At 37.6% G+C, this 19,979-nt stretch overlaps 1 protein-coding gene across 9 annotated transcripts in view; it reads right to left on the bottom strand.

Annotated features, from left to right (window-relative positions):
• Positions 1 to 18,968, bottom strand: part of LOC148945099 (uncharacterized) — a 40,585-nt gene extending 21,617 nt beyond the window's left edge. For 5 of the 9 annotated variants that reach the window (XR_016142732.1, XM_089099195.1, XM_089099193.1 and 2 more), the window contains exons 1-2: positions 18,845 to 18,968; positions 661 to 893 (exon numbers count right to left, since the gene is read on the bottom strand). The gene's annotated coding sequence lies outside the window, so the exon portion shown is untranslated. Of the gene's footprint in view, positions 1 to 595; positions 894 to 18,844 lie in introns of all 9 variants that reach the window. The other 4 variants (XM_089099198.1, XM_089099200.1, XM_089099194.1 and 1 more) reach the window with 3 other exon arrangements.
• Positions 18,969 to 19,979: the final 1,011 nt, after the last annotated feature.

Here is a 19,979-nt window from a genome sequence, read left to right as displayed (position 1 = left end):
AAACTTAACTTCTATCGTGTGTACCATATAATGCATAAATACCAAAATTGTAGCAGTCTGTAACCATTATCTATGCCTATCATCATGCTACAGATAATCTTTGTTGAATGGTACCCCCTGTATGCATAAAAGTTCTTGAATACGTGTCTTCTTTCAAACGGTTATGCCCGTTCTACATCATAGTCACATCTACCAATCAAGAAAGCCAAATATCATGAATGACGTGGCAATTTACTTGATTTTAGGGTCACACTTGTATTTAAAAAGCAAAAGTTTAAAATTGCAAGAAATTAGTTTAAAGAGTTTGCACCAACAGTAATTTGTGTCCAAAACGGCGAACGTAATTGGCGCTGCAATCGTGTTTAATTTTGATTTAATCGACAAGTGTGAATTTGGCCCGGGCATTAACACCAAAGATTATTAGGCTATATATTTAGAAAAAAAAAATCATTTTTTATGTAATTTAGAATTTGAATGGGCTAACATGATTTTAATGACTACTCTTGATAAACCTGACAAAGTTCTTTGGAAACGGCAAGATCATCATAATCTAAGAATTACTAATAATGTTCCAATTGTGGAAACTTAAAATTACCGATAAAATGACATTGCTACTTATTTTGCCTCTTTATACAGATTCTTTCTATCGCAGATACTTACAAAGTTATAAATGTCTAATAACAAAGAGAATTAGAAACACTATTTCACATCACGCCATGAAAAGTTGCAGACATCGTCTACGCATTCAGACCATGCAATAGTTTTTGTTTCACAATATCAATACTCTGAATAATGATTCCACAATGCGCAAAAATTTCGCAAGAAGCCGCTGCTGTGAATCAAACAGCTTCAGTGCCAGCTATCATTAACCATCAGTTTCAAATGATTGACACCTGGAAAAAAAAATATAAAAACACTTTTGTCTATCAAACATTGTTGATTGAAAAGCGTAGCCAGACTTTATCTGGGGCAACAATTTGCTAGTTTCGCTAACTGCACTAGATTCAAATCTTAAGTCAAAGTAAATTGCTAATTCCGATACCCAAGAAAGTTGAATAAATAAAATGGAGGGTGTGATAGCATCTCAATATACATAAGGAGTTGAATGTGCTCTTTGAAAAGTGCAATAGTTTTTTTCAGTTCTAATAAGTCTTTTTATTGGTTCCAAGGGGTTGGGTATCTAGGAAGCTTTTTCCTGTTTGTTTCTTAGTTATAATGACCATCGATACTTTAAAAAGAAAAAAAGTAATTTTATTTCTTAGTTCTTGGGGGAAGGGGGTGGAGAATACGCATCGCCAAATATTTGTTCCCAAATGCCTTTAGTTTTACCCTTATGGAACTCATTAGCTTTTTTGTAAGGTTTTTCAGATTTTATTTTCTGAATTACTCTCCCTATCCTAGAAGAAATGTAATTGAAATTATGTTATAAAGTAAAGGTAATTACAGATCAATTTTGCATAGTAACTAAAACAATATTATCTTAAAGTAAACCCACTTTTCTTCTAATATTTGCTACTATATCTGTAAATATCTAAATTTCGTTTTTAGTGGGATAAGAGCTGTCTGCAGTTGGTGGTGAAAGCCATAACTTCTGTATCTTCAGAAAAACATAGAAACTGAAGGCTATCCAAATTTAAAATGTACTATAAAACAAACTGAGAACGCATAAATAAATGTGTAGGTTTAAAATCAATAAAACTAGCATTGAACAAATTATCACACTCCATCTTGAATCTACAAGCTTGTTACAAGCTTGATTTAACACCATAGTTGATTGTATTAAGGGTTTAGTTTAGGATTTAGTTGCCTTGATTTAATACCATAGCTTGATTTAATTCCAATTAGTTACAAGCTGGATTTAATACCATAATTTACACTACTTTCGTTTACAAATACAAAATCAACCTATAAAACAACAAGAAAAAAAAAGTTCTTCTGATGAAAGTAAAGAGAGAAATTGAAACTTCGAATAGACATTATTTCTTCTAAGCCTATGCAATGAATAGCTACCCAACTGATGTAAATAATACACTTGCCGATAAATTTGTATACAATTTTAATTCTCTTAAAAACGCCAGTAGTAAATAAATATTATTTTAGTAGCCGAAGGTCATTGGGCAGCCTAAACAAATTGTGGACTTATTAATAAGGTAACTTATTTTTCTCACCAACCCTTCTATCAGTATCTAGTAATACACAAATTTTAACTGTAGAAATAAAGCTTAGTCTTACTCGAAATCCCAATTTACAATTCTGTAAGTTCAAGGAATCCAATTACTTATGTCTATTATAAAGAGAGTTTCAAGTTATGGTGCCAACTTCTGAAGGTAGTCTACAAACCTAACAATACCAAGCAGGGTTGCCATTTGTTGCACAAAAGTACTACTTTCGTCTCTTTTTCATAGTAGTAATTTTGAATAACCTCTGCGGAAGTAGCACCAATATTGAACGAAAATATTAAGCCGGCGTTTCTGCCCTAAAAAGATTCTATTTAAAATTTCGCATTAGAATTGTAGATGACTTTGTGTTGCTGCCAGCTGTTTTCGATTTTATCGACATACTGTACCACGTACCTGCGTTCGAGATTTTGAAGTTACCAAGAAGATTCTAGACATATTCCCTGATATTCCTAAGGCAGAGTTTTCGAATAATTGATTGACCTCACTCGTTGTTAGTGTGAAGCAGGAATAAAACATTGGAAGCTATAGTGATGACAGTGGCCAAGTACGGTTCTGAAGCGTGGGGGCTTCAAAAGAAGGAGGGAATTTTGCAGATATTTTTCAGAGAAATTGACAACGGATTGCTTCGTGTACCCGTCTGACAGACCGTATCTCTAACAGTAAGCTGAGTGAAAAGCGTGGTTCAATCCCGCTTTATATGGCTTAGAGAAATAGGTTGAGATGGCTAGGACGTGTTCTGAAATGAAGGATGACAGAATACCAAAGATTTTTCTTATCGACCAACCATCTAAGTCTAAACGAAAAGCAGGTCATCTCGGAATGGGGTGGGAGAATGTCAATAAGAAAAGAAATAATAGAAATGAGAGCTTCTTGGGAGGTGTAAATAAGGCAGCTTTAAGTAGATTGGGATGTAAGAGGAGCGTTCGTAGCTGTGTTGGTCTCAGACGGCTTGGTGCTGCAGTATATTGCTAATAGTAGTACTAGCAGTTTGTAACACGAATGCTTACCATTGTAGAAAATAAAGTACTGTAGTTGTGAGGGCATTTATTTTTATATGGAAAATTTCTAGTCAATCCTTTCATAGATTAACATAAAGTTTAAAACAATTACGTATAGACATTCGTTCCAACAGTGCAAAAGAACTCAAGAATATGAGGGGTTCATGAAGTTTTATGAAGCAGCTAAGCACAGAATTCTATATTCATCCAGTACTCACTTGTTGGTATTTTAGGAAGAGCTTTAAGACATTAGTGGGACACTGTTATTCACTTCATCTACACATGAAGGTAGTAACCAAACAGATGAGAAAATCTCTGCAGCCCTTGGATCCCAAAATCAATCTTACCTCTGTGTCCATTATATTCTACCTATTGCAACCCTGATCTTGAATGTCTGAGTGATAAAGTTCAGGCTCATAAGCTTTTAAAAATTTTAGGGGAAATTCTTTAAAAATTGCAAATAATTGCACTAAGGAAGCGCATCGGGCAATATGTTCAGTCAATGAAATAGAAGCCTCGAAATCAAGGAACTTTAAAACAAAGGAAAACAAACTGCATTGTGTTTCAGCATTCGAGTTCCGCAATTGACTAAATTGACTGATAATCTTCAGGACAAGCAGTTACTACAACAAAAAACATTACCGAATTATGTTCCAAAATAAAGAAATGAGTTAATATCTTAACGTTAAGATATTTTGCTCAGGACACTTGATTAGCAATCGCCAGGAAATTCTTTATCCGGTTCAGTTCCTTTTATGATCCCTGTTTCCTGGGTATTAATTAGAAGAAACTTTCCAAAAAATAAGTTTTTCAAAGAAAAGTAAAGACCATTTTAAACTCAAGCTCAGCAGATACGAATACCTGTTAAAATTCAAACTTAAAACGACCAGAAATTACTATTAAATAAATGAAACCCAAAACGAAGGGAAATCACATAAACAATCATAGCAAAAAACATACGACAAGTAATAATATAAATGAATAAATAGATCTTAAAACGAGTAATGCTTATAGTGAATATGAAAATCAAGCTTAAAACGAAAAAAAATATTTTGCTATTGAAGCATAAATGAAACTTAAAACGAACAGAAATTAAATAAAAAATCAATGCAAACAAACATAAATAGATATTAATGTAAATGAATAAATAAATCTTAGAGCGAGTGAAACTTAAATTGAATATGCAAATCAAGCTTGAAACGAACAAAAATCATTACAAACAAGAGTTTGGGTATCGCCTCCATCTCTCACTGTAAGAGTCTAAAACCTACTGCGTTATTGGCGCTTTACTGAAAAACAAATTTATTACAAATATTTTCTTATATACTTAATATTGAATATAAAAATTAAATTATAGTAAAATTTTGAACTGATGAGCTTTCAGCAATAAATATTATTATACATCAAATATTTAGTTTAATTTATTAGTTCTTACTAAACTTGTTCAAGACGAATATAGTTTCATTACAAACAAGGGTTTGGAAACTGCCCCCTTCCTCAACTGTAAATTAATTAAAAAACTTTTTCCACAAAATAAGTGTTTCATAAGAACCCTTTCATAAGAACCATACACAGTCCCAGGACATAGCTTACAATACCTGCCCCGCGGGCCCTGAGGGGTTGTGTCGACACCGGATTTTTTGTTATCTGACTTTTGAACTGACTTTAAAAAATGGCTATCCAAAAATTGGTATCGGATGGGTTTGGGGAAAAACGGTGTGGGGGTGCTAGGGGCCCTCCGATCTCTTTTGACTCTTAAAAATTGAACTAAAACTTTCAATTTCGATTCAAATCAGCCTTTTCTGAAATTTATACGAGTACCCCTTCCATAAGAGCCCTATATGCCCCCAGGGCATAACTTGCCACGCCTGCCCCTGGGTCCTGAGTGGTTGTGTTGACACCGGAGTTTTTTTTTATCTGACCTTTGAACTATTTTTAAAAAAATGGGTACCTCAAAATTTTTATTAGATGCATGTCGGGGAAAAGAGGCGTGGGAGGATAATTGCCCTCTTATCTCTTTTGTCTCTTAAAAACAGAGCTAGAACTTTCAACTTCCAATCCAAATGAACCCTCTCTAAATTTTATACGAGCATCCCTTCCAAAACAGCTGTATATGCCCCCAGGCATAACTTACAACGCCTACCCCGGGCCCGGAAAGATTGTGTCGACCCCGGAGTTTTCGTCAGGTGATCTTTGCCATTTTGGAAAAAATGGCTCTCTCAAAGTTCTTATCGGATGGGTTTGAGGAAATAGGGCCTGGAGAGGGGGGAAGGGCTAGTTGCCATCCGACCCTTTTGACTCTTAAAAAATGAAAGAGAACTTTCACCTTCCAATCATATGAGCCATACGAGCTCCAGAGTCTATACGAGCATCCTTTCAGTAAGAACTATATATGCCCCCAGAGCATTGCTTACAACGCCTGCTTCCGGGCCCTGGGGGGAGGTGTCGACCCCGGAGTTTTCATTATATGATCTTTGAACTATTTTTTACAAAAATGGGTATCTTAAAGTTCTTATCAGATGGGTTTTAGAAAAAAGGGCATGATGGGGGGGTGGGCTAATTGCCGTCCGATATCTTTTGACTCTTTAAAAATGACCTAGAACTTTCAATGTCCAATCAAATGAGCCCTCTCAGAAGTCTATACAAGAATACCCTCCATAAGAACCATATATGCACCAAGAGCAATACTTACAATGCCTGCCCCGGGCCCTGGGGGGTTGCGTCGACACAGGAGTTTTTCCTATCTGACCTTTGAACTGTTTTGAGCGAAATGGCCATACGTAGTAAAGGAGTTTTCGTTATACGGGCAAGTGTCCCAGAGGATATTTTAATATATAAAGAAATGGTTTTTGAGTCTTTTATTTTGCAGTTAGAGCTGTCTGGACGTTGTGGTTATGTTCTGATTGTATATAGGCCATCGCCAGGATCTCTTATTGAGTTTTATGAATTACTTGAAGAACAATTGGAAAAGATCCCAAATCGAAGTCATATTTTTATAATGGGGGATTTTAACATTGATCTATTGGATAATGGATCAAGTACAGACTGATTTTTAAACTTGATAATTTCAATTGGTTAAATACCTGCCTTTTATATTATTACTCGTTTTACAAGGACATCATCAAAATGTTTGGATAACATATTTTAAAATTATATGTTTGGTGGTCCGAGCATTCTTAAAAGTGATACTTCTGATCATTTTGGTGTATTTGCAAGTTACTTGGCATTTGTAGATAATGAAAACTCCATGAAGAAGAGCAGTCTCAAGCTGAGGATGTTACTCGATAAAGATGCACTTCTGAAATGTTGAAATGAGCTGGCCAACAAGGATTGGAATACAGAAGTTTCAGTCTCTGCGGATATTGACTCTAAGTTTAGAGTCTTTTACCAAATAATTAAGCAATCTCTGGAAAAATTCTCTAAGAATATTAACAACAATAGAAGAAAACCTTCAAAGAAGCCTTGGATTACTCCGAGTTTATTGAGATCAATAAATAAAAAGAATAATTTGTATGAGAAAAAGGTACGTCATCCCTGCGGTATAAATGAGCGAATTTATAAGAGTTATCGTAATGCCCTAAACAGACTCCTGCGAAGAGCTAGACAAGATTATTATAAAATATAATTTAAAAAAGTATCTGGAATTCTGCCGAAAACATGGAATGTGAAAAGAAGTACTTTGGGACAATCATCTGGAGGAATCTCTCAGGAGATATTCCGTAAATATGGAACCAGCCTCAAAAATCCAGAGGAAATTTGTGAAGAATTTGCTAATCATTTTTCGACAGTTGGAAGGAGAGTGAAAGAGTCGATTATAAGCAAAACAGGCTTTTCAAAATTAACTTCATAATGAGTTTGAAATCTCTTTAAATATTCTCCCAGTTCAAGAATCTGAAGTTCGAAACATTGTTTATGGTATGAAAGGTACCGCTTCTGGCTCTGATATTGTTTCAATTACCTTACCTTAGACCTTAGATCTACATGTGCCTCCAGAGGCACCCAGGGCATCAAGAAGGAGCTGCCAATCTTCCCGCTGGTTTGCTGCTGCAAGTATGTCCTCCCACTGAGGTTGGATTGATGTGTGCAGGTTACGGAGATCTGTCTGGTACGTTCAACGCAGGGTGTTTCTGGGTCTGCCCCTGCTGCGTGGACCCGATGGCTGCCAATGGAGCGCTGCATTTGGTAGTCGGAGATTATCCATACGTAGTACATGGCCAAGGTATCTCCATCTGCTGACTCTTATAATATGTGTCACAAGAGGCTGGCCAGTCTTGTCACGGATGGATTGGTTTGTTATTCTCTGCTGCCAACGGATGTTGAGAATTCTTCTGAGACATGTGTTTTCGAAAGCAAGTATTCTTAGCTCTTGTTCCTGGTTCAGGTGCCAGGTTTCGGCAGCGTAAAGCAGCACTGGCATAACATTGCTATTGAAGAGTCGTAGCTTTAGCCGTATAGAGAAGCTTTGGGACCGCCACACTTTCCGTAATCTATTGAAGGCCCCATTAGCTTGGCCGATTCTTGTGAGCACTTCTTTTGTGGTCGATCCGGTACTTTCTATTATGCTTCCCAAGTATTTGAAATGAACAACTTGCTCTATGTGTTGGTCTCCGCAAGTGATGCTCAGGGGTGAATCTGTGGTAGCCATGCATTTTGTTTTCTCATTATTTATTTTTAGGCCGAAATGGCCGCCTCTCTCCCTCACTTTGTCAAGGAGTTCTTGGAGTCTTTGCTTGCATGATTCTAGGATGGCAATGTCGTCAGCGAAGTCTACATCACTGAGGCGTGTTTCTGGATTTAGCTGGATACCGTCTGTGCTTGCACTTCGCAGTATGTAATCAATGACAATTACGAAAAGTAGCGGTGACAAGACGCAACCTTGCTTAACTCCTGACATAATGGGGAAGAAACGGGTTTGGCCATCTGGTGTCTTTACACAGCATTCGCTATCTTCATAAAACGCAACAATCAGTGAAACTATCTTTTCAGGGATTCTGTAATGCAGTAGTATCTTCCGCAGACTTTGGCGGTCTACTGAGTCAAATGCCTTCTCAAAATCGATGAATATGATATAGATTTTGGAGCGCCATTCTCTGCTTTCTTCCGTCAGTAGCCGTAGGGTAAATATCAAGTTTGAAGATGAACGGTTTGGTTGGAATCCCGCCAGCTTATTACAACGGGTTCCGTCAACTTGTAAGCTGTTTCTCGGCAATTAAACGTACGCCAGTAATTTGCTAGGTATGGGAATCATTCATAGTCATCGCCAGGTGCTTGGGAGGAAACCGTTGAATTCCTTAAAGATCTTCACAAGCGTGCTGCTTTTCCAATCCGAAGGTACTTTGGCGGTCGTCCAGGTTACTGTGAACAACGCTGTCCAGAACTTGATGCAGGTCATAACAGTCGCTTTGATCATTTCCGTGGATATCCTGTCTTCACCAGGTGACTTCCCATTTTTCAGCTTCTTTGCTGCTGCTATAATTTCAGTGGATGACGGTGCATCCGTGCTGAAATCTAAGGAAAATAGTGTTGTTGCTGGGATCTCTGGGGGATCCTCTGGTGGAGGTCTATTTAACAGCTTCTCGAAGTGACTGGCCCAAACTTCGTTTACGTCAGACTGCTGTGTTATCAGGATGCCCGCGGGGTCTGTTACTGGTCCATGTTGAATATAGGATTTCTTTCCAATAACCTCATTAGTGATTTTATAGGCGGTTCTTGAATCACCTCTCTCCGCCACCTCTTCTGCCTGCGCTGCTTTTCGCTCCAGCAGGTTTCTCCGGTCTTTTCTGGCACTCTTCTTTACCTCTTTATCCGCGGCTCGTTTCATCGTTTCTGAGGATCTGTTGGTCGGGGCTTTTGTTTCTTTAATTAATCAGTGTCTAAAAGAGGGAGTGTTTCCGAGTTGTTTTAAATCAGCGATAGTAATACCAATACATAAAGGAGGGAATACTGGTGATGTTGAAAATTATAGACCAGTTTAGATTTTACCCGTTATGTCTAAGATACTAGAAAAATGCTTTTCGGTCAGAATTTATCAGTACCTGGAAGACCAGAGAATATTTACTCCTACACAATTTGGATTCCGTCAAGATCGCACTACTGATCAAGCAAACATATATTTGACTAGCATTATTAATATGGTGTTGGATAATGGATATAAACTGGCAACTGTATTTTTGGATATTGTAAAGGCTTTAGATACGGTCAGTCATGATATTCTGTTAATGAAGTGTGAAACTTATGGGATTAGGGGTCCAGCTCTTTCGTTTTTACGTCCTTTTTTGTCTTGTAGAAAACAATATGTTCAAATTGGCAATATGGGTTCTCATAAAAATTGTATTGAGTGTGGAGTTCCACAGGGTTCGGTACTTGGACCCTTATTATTTTTAATTTTTGTGAATGATCTTCAAAAGTCTTTTAGTAAACTGGAAACAAGAATGAGTGAGATCATCAAAAAGGATAGCGCGGCTACAGTGCCTATTTTTGCTGATGATACTTCTTTAGTGGTGATCGCAAAGTCAGAGAGATTGCTCATAGAGATTGTACGAGAATCGCTAAATGAGGTTTCAAGATGTCTGAGAGTGAATCAGCTAAAGGTGAACCCCTCTAAGAGTAATTTTTCTATATTTTCGAGGACATCGAATTATTATCCATGGATACAGCATATAGCATATGAAGATGGTATGATTGCTCGTCAAAAGGTAGTAAAGTATCTTGTCATTATTAGAGATGAGACTCTCAGTTTTCAATCCAATATTGAAACTTTATCCCGGATTTTAGCGCGTAGTTTGGTGATAATTCATAAACTTAAATATATGTTTCCAACTAGTATACTTAGGCTTCTCTATTTTTCGTTAATCCATCCCTATATTTTGTATTGTTCTTCTGTATGCTTGGGTAAATTTTCTTCAATTGTTAATCCTGTGCGAATTATCCAAAACAAGTCTATTAGAGTATTATCAGAAAAATCAAAAAGAAAATCAGTTCGAGAAGTCTATAGGGATTTTAGAATATTGCCAGCGGTGGGTCTTCATCATTTTTATATATTAGTGTTTATGTATAGATACAATATGAAGAAGCTACCGGAGTATTTTAACGGTTGGTTTTACAGCCGATGGAATATACATAACCAAAATACTAGGGGTAAAAATGATTATTATACTCCACCTATAGTGTCTGCCAGGTCCAAGTTTTCTTTTGTTATAAAGGGTATAAATTTATGGAATAATTTGGATAATGATATGAAGAAACTAGAAAATTTTAGTGGTTTTAAAGCAAAATTGAAAGAAAAATTATTAAGTAAGTATGAATTCTAGTATGCTAACTGCCCTCTGGTCAATTTTTACTCTTAAAAAGTGAATTAAGACTTTCAATTTCCAATCAAATGAGCCCTCTATGAAATTTATACGAGCATCCCTTCCATAACAACCATACATACCTCCAGGGCATGACTTACAGCGCCTATCCCGGGGCCCTGGAAGGCTGTGTCGAGACCAGAGTTTTTCTTATCTGAACTTTGAATTATTTTTAAGAAAATATCCATCTCAAAATGTTTATCTGATGCATTTAGGGCGTCGAGAGGGGGGGGGGGCTAGTTGCCCTCTGATCTCTTTTAACTCTTAAAAAGTCAACAAGAACTTTCAATTTCCAATCGAATGAGCCCTCTCCGAAGTTTATATGGGCATCCCTTCCATAAGAACTATATATGCCCCCAGAGCATTACTTAAAACACCTGCCTCCAGGTCCTGGGTGGTTGAGTCGACACAGGAGCTTTTCTTATCTGACCTTTGAACTATTTTTAATGAAATGGCTATTTTAAGAATTATATCGGATGGGCTTGGGGAAAAAATGGTGTGTGGGTGAGGGGGGGGGGGGTGCTACTTGCCCTTGGATATCTTTTGACTCTTAAAAAGTGAATTACAACTTTTAATTTCCAATCATATGAGCCCTCTCTGAAGTTTATACGAGCACCCCTTTCATAAGAACCATATACGCCCCAAGGACAACCTAATTTTTGAACAATTTTTGAAAAACTGGCTATCTCAAAATTTATAGCGGATGGGTTTGGGAAAAAAAGGGCGTTGGGGGCCAGTTCCCCTTAAATCTCTTGACTCTTAAAAAGCAAACTAGAACTTTTAAGTTCCAATCAAATGAGCCCTCTATGAAGTTTATACGATCATCCCTTTCATAAGAACCATATATGCCTTTAGGGCATAACTTACAATGCCTTCCCCCGGGCCTGGGGGGTTTTATTGACACCGGAGTTTTTCTTATTTGGCCTTTGAACTATTTTCAATAATATCTTTATCTCAAAATTTTTATCAGATGGGTTTGGAAAAAGATGGCGTGGGGGGGGGAGAGGGGCTGGTTGCCTTCGGATCTCTTTTGGCTATTAAAAAGTGAGCTCGAACTTTCAACTCCCTGGAAAATGAGCCCTCTCTGCAGCTTATACGAGCATCCCTTTCATAAGAACCATATATGCCCCAGAGCATAAAATACAACGCCTGCCCCCTGGCCCTGGGGGGGGGTTTGTCGACACCTGATTTTTTTTTATCTGAATTTTGAACAATTTTTAACTTAATGGCTATCTCAAAATTTATATCGGATGCATTTGGTTAAAAAAGGGGCATGGGAGGGGGGCTAGTTGCCCTGCAATCTCTTTTGACTCTCAAAAACTGAATTACAACTTTCAATATCCAATCAAATGAGCCCTGTTTGAAGTTTTTACGAGCATCCCTTCCATAAGAACCATATATTCCCCCACGGCATAACTTACAACGCCTGCCCTCGGGCCCTTGGTGACTGTGTCGACCCCGGAGTTTTCGCCATATGGCCTTTGAACTATTTCTAAGAAAATGGCTATCTCAAAGCTCTTTCTATCTCAGATGGGTTTGAGAGAAAAAGATCGCGGGAGGGGGGCTAGGTCCCCTCCAGTCTCTTTTGACTCTTAAAAAGTGATCTAGAACTTTCAATTTCCAATCAAATCAGCCCTCTTTGAAGTATATTTGAGTATACCCTCCATAAGAACCATATATGCCCCCAGGGCATAACTTACAACGCCTGCCATGGGTCCTGGGGGGTTTTGTCGACGCCGGAGTTTTGTTATAAGATCTTTGAACTATTCTTAACAAAATAGATTCCTTAAAATTTTTATCGGATGCATTTGGAAAAAAAGGGAGTGGGGGGGCTGGTTACCCTCCGATATCTTTTGACGCTTAAAAAATGAACTAGAACTTTCAATTTCCAATCATTTCAGCCCTCTCTGAAGTTTATATGAACATTCCATCCATAAGAACCATATATGCCACCAGGGCATAACTTATAACCCTAGCCATGAAGACTGTGAAGGGAGTGTCCTGCTCAAAGATATAATTTACAGAACTTTCAACTATGTTGAACAAAATGGCTATCTCAAAATTTTGATTGGATAGGTTTGGGGAGATGATAGAAGTGGATGGGGTGTTAGTTGCTATTTCCTCTATTTCCTAACTCTCTATTTCCAATCAAATGAGCCCCCTTTGAAGTTTATATGACGACCCCTTCCATATAAAGTGCCTCTGGGAAAAAAATAAAACATTGGAGCCGTGTGGCCTTTACTATAGGCAACGCTATAGCGTTGCCTCTGATTCAGGGACTGGTTCAGTGGATCAATGTACACTGACGACTTTAAGGCGGACATTGCTATTCAAGATAGGGCTAACTAAATGGGAAACGACAATTTTGAAGTTCTTGAACTTAGTGTCCACACTAAAAGATGATATTAAGGATCCTGCTTATACAGATTTGCCTATATCCGTAAAAAGCCGAATAATATTACCCTGAGCCAGAGCTTCGGCAGAATGTCTGTTTTCTTTATTAAAGTTAGATCGAACGCCACTGAGGATACCAATTGCTCTCAGAAACGATATCCGACTTTATCCATGTCGAATGCGAAGTTGCAAACCCAGAAAACTGGGATGAGAAGCCCTGAAACGCAGTCAAGAAGCCCAAAGACTAGAAACTGGAGTTTCTGGAAAGTCAAAAACCTGGAGTTTCTGGAATACCAGTAACCTATAGTTTCTGGAAAACCAGAAACCTGAAGTTTTTAGAAAACCAGAAACCTGAAGTTTCTGGAAAACCAGAAACCTGAAGTATCTGGAAAACCAGGAACCTGGAGTTTCTGGGGGGAAAACACTAGGAGTCTCTGGAAAACCAGAAACTCCAGAGCTGATCAGAACTGCAAAGGCAAGCAAAGTAGGCTATTTAGTTTTTTCCTAGTTTTTTAATTACATTCAATACTTATGACAATAATTTTTATTGGATTTTTATGGGGAAATGGTGGCCGTTGGAGGGGTATTAGTTTTTCTCCAATAACTTTTGACTATTAAAAAGGGCACCAGCCCTTCGAAGTTTTCGAAGTTTCTATTACAACGCTCTATAAAAAACCTTATATGCCCCCAGGGCATAATTTATAATCCTTGACCTGGGCGCTGTGGGGGGGGGGTTGATCATCCTCAAAAACATAATATCCAGAACTTTATACTACGTTGAAAAAAAAATTGCTATCTCAAAATTTTGTTTGGATGTGTGTGGGGAAATGGTGGGTGTGAGAGGGGGGATAGTTGCCCTCCAATCAGTTTCAACTAGCCTTTTAAAAGAGCATTAGCCCTTTCAATTTCAAATTGATTGAACTTTTTTGAAGTTTCTATGACGACATTTTCTATAAAAAAAAAAACCTTATATGCCCCCGGGGCATAACTTACAACCTGAGCCCTAAGAGCTTTGGGGGGAGTGTCATCCTCAAACACCTAATTTCCAGAACTGTCATCTACGTTGAACAAAATGGCTATCTCAATACTTTGATTGGATGTGTTTGGGGAAATGGTGAGCTTGAGAGGGGGCTAGTTGCCCTCCAATCATTTTCGACTATTAAAAAGGGCACTAGCCCTTTCAATTTCCAATCGAATGAGCCGTTTTTGAAGTCTCTACGAACGCGCTTTCTATAAATACCTTATATGACCCCAGGGCTTAACTTACAACCCTTGCCCTGAGGGGTTTGGGGGGTTTGTCATCCTCATAATCATAATTTCTAGAACATTCAACTAATTTGAACAAAATGGCTATCTCAAAATTTCAATTGAATGTGTTTGGGGAAATGGTGGGCGGTAGAGGGGGGTTAGTTGCTCTCCATTCATTTTCGACAATTAAAAAGGGCACTAGCCCTTTCAATTTCCAATCAAATGAGCCGTTTTTGAAGTTTCTTCGACAGTACTTTCTATAAAACCTTATATAACTAACAGCCCATGCGCTGAGGGCTGTGGGGGAAGTATCATCCTCAAAGATATAATTTCCAGACTTTTCAACTACGTTGAACAAAATGTCTATCTCAAAATTTTTATAAGATATTTTTGGGGAAATGGTGGGCGTGGAAAGGGAGTCAGTTTTCCTCCAATCACTTTTGACTATTAAAAAGGACACTAGCCCTTCGAAGTTTCTATTACAACGCCCTGTAAAAACATTATATGCCCCCAGGGCATAACTTACAACCCTTGCCCTGATGGGTGTGGGATGGGGGGGGGGGGAGTTGATCCTCCTCAAAGACAGAATATTCAGAACTTTAAACTACGTTAAAAAACGGCTATCTCAAAATTTTGCTTGGATGTGTTTGAGGTAATGGTTGGTGTGAAAGGAAGGTCAGTTGCCCTCCAATCAGTTTCGATTAGCCTATTAAAAGGGCACTAGCCCTTTTAATTTCAAATTGAATTTACCCTCCAATATCTTTTGACGCTTAAAAGGTGAACTAAAACTTTCAATTTCCAATCAAATGAGCCCTCTCTGAAGTTTATACGAGCATTCCTTCCATAAGAACCACATATGCTCCGAGGGCATAACTTACAACCTTAGCCCTAAGGATTCTGGGGGGGGGGTGGAGTGTCATCCTCAAAGACTTAATTTCCAGAACTTTAATCTACGTTGAACAAAATGGCTATCTCAAAATTTTGATTGCATGTGTTTGGGGAAAGGGTGAGCTTGAGAGGGGGGCTAGTTGCCCTCCAATAACTTTCACCTATTAAAAAGGGCACTAGCCTTTTAAATTTCCAATCTAATGAGCCCTTTTTGAAGTCTCTACGAAAACGTTTTTTATGAAAACCTCATATACCCCCAGGGAATAGCTTACAACCCCTGCCCTGAGGGGTTTTGGGGGTTTTTCATCCTCAAAATCATAATTTCCAGAACTTCCAACTACGTTGAACAAAATGGCTATCTCAAAATTCTAACTGAATGTCTTTGGGGAAACGTTGGGCGTGAGAGGGGGGTTAGTTGCTCTCTATTCACTTTCAATTTCCAATCAAATGAGCCCTTTTTGAAGTTTCTACGACAACACTTTCTATAAAAACCTGAAATGCCTCCAGGGTATAAATTACAACCCCTACCTTGGGGGCTCCGAGGGGGTTGTCACACTAAAAAACCTAGTTTCCACAAAGTTTAACTAAGTAAAACAAAATGAATATCTTAAAATTTTGAGTGGAAGTGTTTGGGGAAATGGTGGGCGTGAGAGGGGGGTTAGTTGCCCTCCAAATACTGCCAACTATTAAAAAGTGCACTAGCCATTTCAATTTTCAGTCGAATGAGCCCTTTTTGAAGTTTTACGACAACGCTTTCTATAAAACCTCATATGTCCCCAAGGCATAACTTACAACCCTTACCCTGAGGGCTGTGGGGAGTTGTCATCCTGAAAGACAAAATTTTCGGAACTTACAATTATGTTGAAAAAAATGACTATCTCAAAGTTTTGATTGTATGTGTTTGGGTAAATGGTGGGCGTGAGAGGGGGGTTAGTTGCCCTCCAATTACTTTCGACTATTAAAAAGGCCACTAGCCATTTCAATTTCCAATAGAATGAGCCCTTTTTGAAGTTTCTACGACAACGCTTTCTATAAAAACCTTATATGCCCCCAGGGCATAACTTACAACCCTTGCCCTGAGGGTTGTGGGGGGGGGTGTCATCCTTAAAGACCTAATTTCCAAAATTCTCAACTACGTTGAACAAAGTGGCAATCTAAAAATTTTGATTGTATGTCTTGGGGGAAAAGGTGGGCGTGCGAGGGGAGTTAGTTGACCTCCAATAACTTTCGGCTATGAAAAAGCGCATTAGCTCTTTGAATTTCAAATCAAATGAGCCTTTTATCAAGTTTCTACAACAAAGCTTTCAATAAAAACCTTATATGCTGCCAGGGTATAACTTATAACCCTTGCCCTGAGGGCTCTGAGGGGGTTATCATCCTCAAATACCTAATTTCCTGAAATTTCAACTACGTTGAACAAAATGGCTATTTCAAAATTTTTATTGGATGTTTGGATAAATGGGGGGCGTGGAAAGGGTGTTAGTTGCCTTCCAATCGCTTTCGACTATTAAAAAGGCATTGGCCATTTCAATTTCCAATCGAATGAGCCCCTTTTGAAGTTTCTACGGCCACACTTTCTATAAAAACCTTATCCTCAAAGTCGTCATCATCAAAGACCTAATTTTCAGAACTTCCAACTACGTTGAACAAAATGGTTATCTCAAAATTTTGATTGGATGTGTTTGGGGAAAAGGTGGAGGTCTTTGGGGGATAAGGTGGAGGATCACTTTCGATTATTAAAAAGGGGACTAGCCCCTCCAATTTCCAATCGAATGAGTCCTTCTCGAAGTTTCTGCGATAACTCCTTCGATACGAAGTACCCTGGTCTAAGACCATAAAAAAAATAATAATAATACAATGTGCCAACATCGTTCTTTACTTAGGCAGCGCTATTGCGCTGCCTATGATACAAGGGTTTCTTGTCTTAACCCCTATTGCAATGATCTTATTAGTTCAGATTCGTATTTTCCCATCCTCATGTGTCCGAGGGGTCATTTACTTCCCAGCACGTGGTGCACATCGTGCAGCACTAAGTGTGCCGCACAGTTCAGTCAGTTCCTACAGCGCTTAGTACAATTCTGCCACTCTTGGCACGTGTTGCCTGTTGTACGTTATTTCTGAAAATTGGTTCATGTCGCATATTTCCCAGCCTAATGGAGATTTCAATAATATCAAATCTGTAAAATATTGAAATTCAGGAGTTTTATACATATAAATTGTCAATTGAAAATTCAGATCTCCAATTAAACATCCAATTTTTATTTATTTACCTTTTCGCTGCTGCTTCAGAAAGGGCTCCTTCTCTTTTATTTATGTTTATTTGCCTTTTTACTGTTACTTCAGAAAGGGCTTCTCTTTTATTTCATTTTTTAAGATTGGTCTTTTTATTGCGTCCCGTTGACTTTTATATACTTTTAAGTCTTCGTTCTGCACTGAGGACGGCTGAGCAGAGGTTCTGGCCGTAATAATTACATTTATTTTTATTTTTTTGCAATGGCTGTAGATTTCCTCGTTTTCTTTCACTGTCTTTCGTTTTCTATTTTATCGTTTAAACTTAAGTTCACGATATTTTAATATCCCAACTGGTTTTTCTTTCGTCACAAGATTCAGCGAAGTGGTCCTTTCTCAGAGAAATAAATAAATGAAAAGCAAATTAAAAACACTAACCTTCAATCCTTAGTTAGAATGAAATGTAGGTATAAGCCTAGAACTGAGGCTTTTGAGAAGGAAACATGTCAAGAAATCAATTCTTACTTCATAATATTACGAATAATTGTAATTAACATATTTTAACTGAAATTCTAAAACACTTTATCACCCCACCCCTCCCCATTGTGCAAATATGTAGCCTAAATTATATACTTCCCATCCATTTTGCCATGCGTCACTCTTGTTCCAGTCCATGTAGTCATAAATTAAACTAACAATGACGAAATCAAGAAATGAAAAAACACATGGAGATTATATTATTTTGGCTATATTTATGGACATTAGAGGGGTTTATGGTACAGTGAAAATGTGTTAACTACAATTATTCTGCATATTAGGAAGTAAGAATTGTTTCTCCTTCACTGTGTAAAAATTTGACTAAAACATTGAAAACAATTTTCATTCTTGTCATTTTTTCATTGTCTTAATTAAAACTTTGGGTAAATTTTTCACAGTTCATATTATTGACTTACGAATGAAGTAAACATACCACTCGATGCCTTTTTGATGCTCTTTCCAAATATAATAATCATTTTTGTCGGAAATGAATTTTTACCCCCACCCCTGTATATACCAATTCAGGGTATATATTTGCACATTAGGGGGGTTGGGTAAAGTTTAAACTTACCTCTCAATTACATCAGAAATAAAATTTACAAACCACCCCCTTCCCCCTGATGTGCAAATATATACCCTGAATTGGTAGTATACAGGGGTGGCTGTAAAAATTCATTTCCGACAAAAATGATTATTATATTTGGAAAGAGCATAAAAAAGGCATCGAGTGGTATGTTTACTGTATTCGTAATTAAACAGTATAAACTGCGAAAAATTTACCAAATTGTTTACCCTTCATTAGATTCTCAATCCTATTGGATTATAAATAGAAAGGTAGTTAGGTCTAAAAAATTATTTGCTGAAATCCAATTCTTGATTGGTCGAATCCTAAGCCTGCTCGGTCATCCCATTATCGCCCTTGTTTCGTCGCCATTTTTTTGCCACCATCCTAATTAAATTAAACGGTATAGAGCATAGAAGAGAAATATAACAGAATAAGAGCATACTGAAACAAACTTACAAGTAGAGCTTTTTAGATCTCGAGACGGTTCTCAACTTTGGTCAATACTGAATGTGGAATAATGCCAGAAATAAAGCAAGTTTCAATAGATAACAGTTTTGTCTCAGAGATAAGGAGCGCTTTTTTCATTTGCCAGGGTTGCCGAAAGTATTTTTGGGCAGTTTAGAAACTTTTTCACTTTTTTTTTTTTTTTTTATTCGTATTTTCTTATCGATTAGGTATATTTCTCTGGCCTGATTAGCAGATTCATGGTCTGATTACCTGGAAAGTTTGGAAGGTGATTGTGCAGAAATACAAGAGATAGCACACATATGGTTGTTTATCCTATGAGGGAACATGATTATGAGTTAGTAGGGGAAGTGAGTAATGATGAGATCAAGTTGTCATTTAAGAGTTTAAAAGGAGGTTCTGCTGCAGGTGTCGATGGTGCACTAATAAGTTTATTTAAGACATTTTTTCAACTTTTATGCCGATAATAGTTTTACCTTGTAATAACGTCTTAACTTCAGGACAATGGCCAAGTAGGCTAATTGGAAGAGACCATTTTGTATACCTCTGTTTAAGAAAGGAAACCCGAAGGCACACGCAGATTGGCGTTTATTAACGCTAGTTCCTCCTTAAGTAAGGTAATGGAGAAAATATTAGATACTATGCTATCTAATTGGTTAAATAAAAATAATATCATATATCGGGAACAAGAAGGTTTCAGGACACGGTGTGGGACGACAGATAGAGTATTTTTTGAAGGCATTAATAGATGAATATGGGAAGGGAAAAACTTGTCTTTATACAAGATTTCTGGACATCCATTAGGCGTTTGACAGTGTCAACAAAGAGTTATTGAAAGAAGCCCTGTTTAGAATAGGCCTCCCCCATTTATTTGTGAGTCGATAGTGAGTATGTATATTTGCGTAAATAAAATCAGACTAGTTTGCAATAGGGTTTCTATGCTCTTTAATACTAAACTGGGAGTAAAACAGGGCAGCACTCTTTCTCCTATATTATTTAATATTTATAGAAATGAAGTTTTTAGTTTCTTATAGAATAGATGGGTTCCGATAGTTACTCTAGGAAGTTGAAAACAATCACTTTTGTTATTTACAGATGATATTACTTTGGTGGCTAGTACACCACT

The sequence above is a fragment of the Artemia sp. Qi Xiang Cuo genome, chromosome 13 (genome assembly GCF_049724085.1).
Source record: "Artemia sp. Qi Xiang Cuo chromosome 13, ASM4972408v1, whole genome shotgun sequence".
Lineage (NCBI taxonomy): Eukaryota > Metazoa > Arthropoda > Branchiopoda > Anostraca > Artemiidae > Artemia > Artemia sp. Qi Xiang Cuo.
This window is presented reverse-complemented; position numbering and strand designations above follow the sequence as displayed.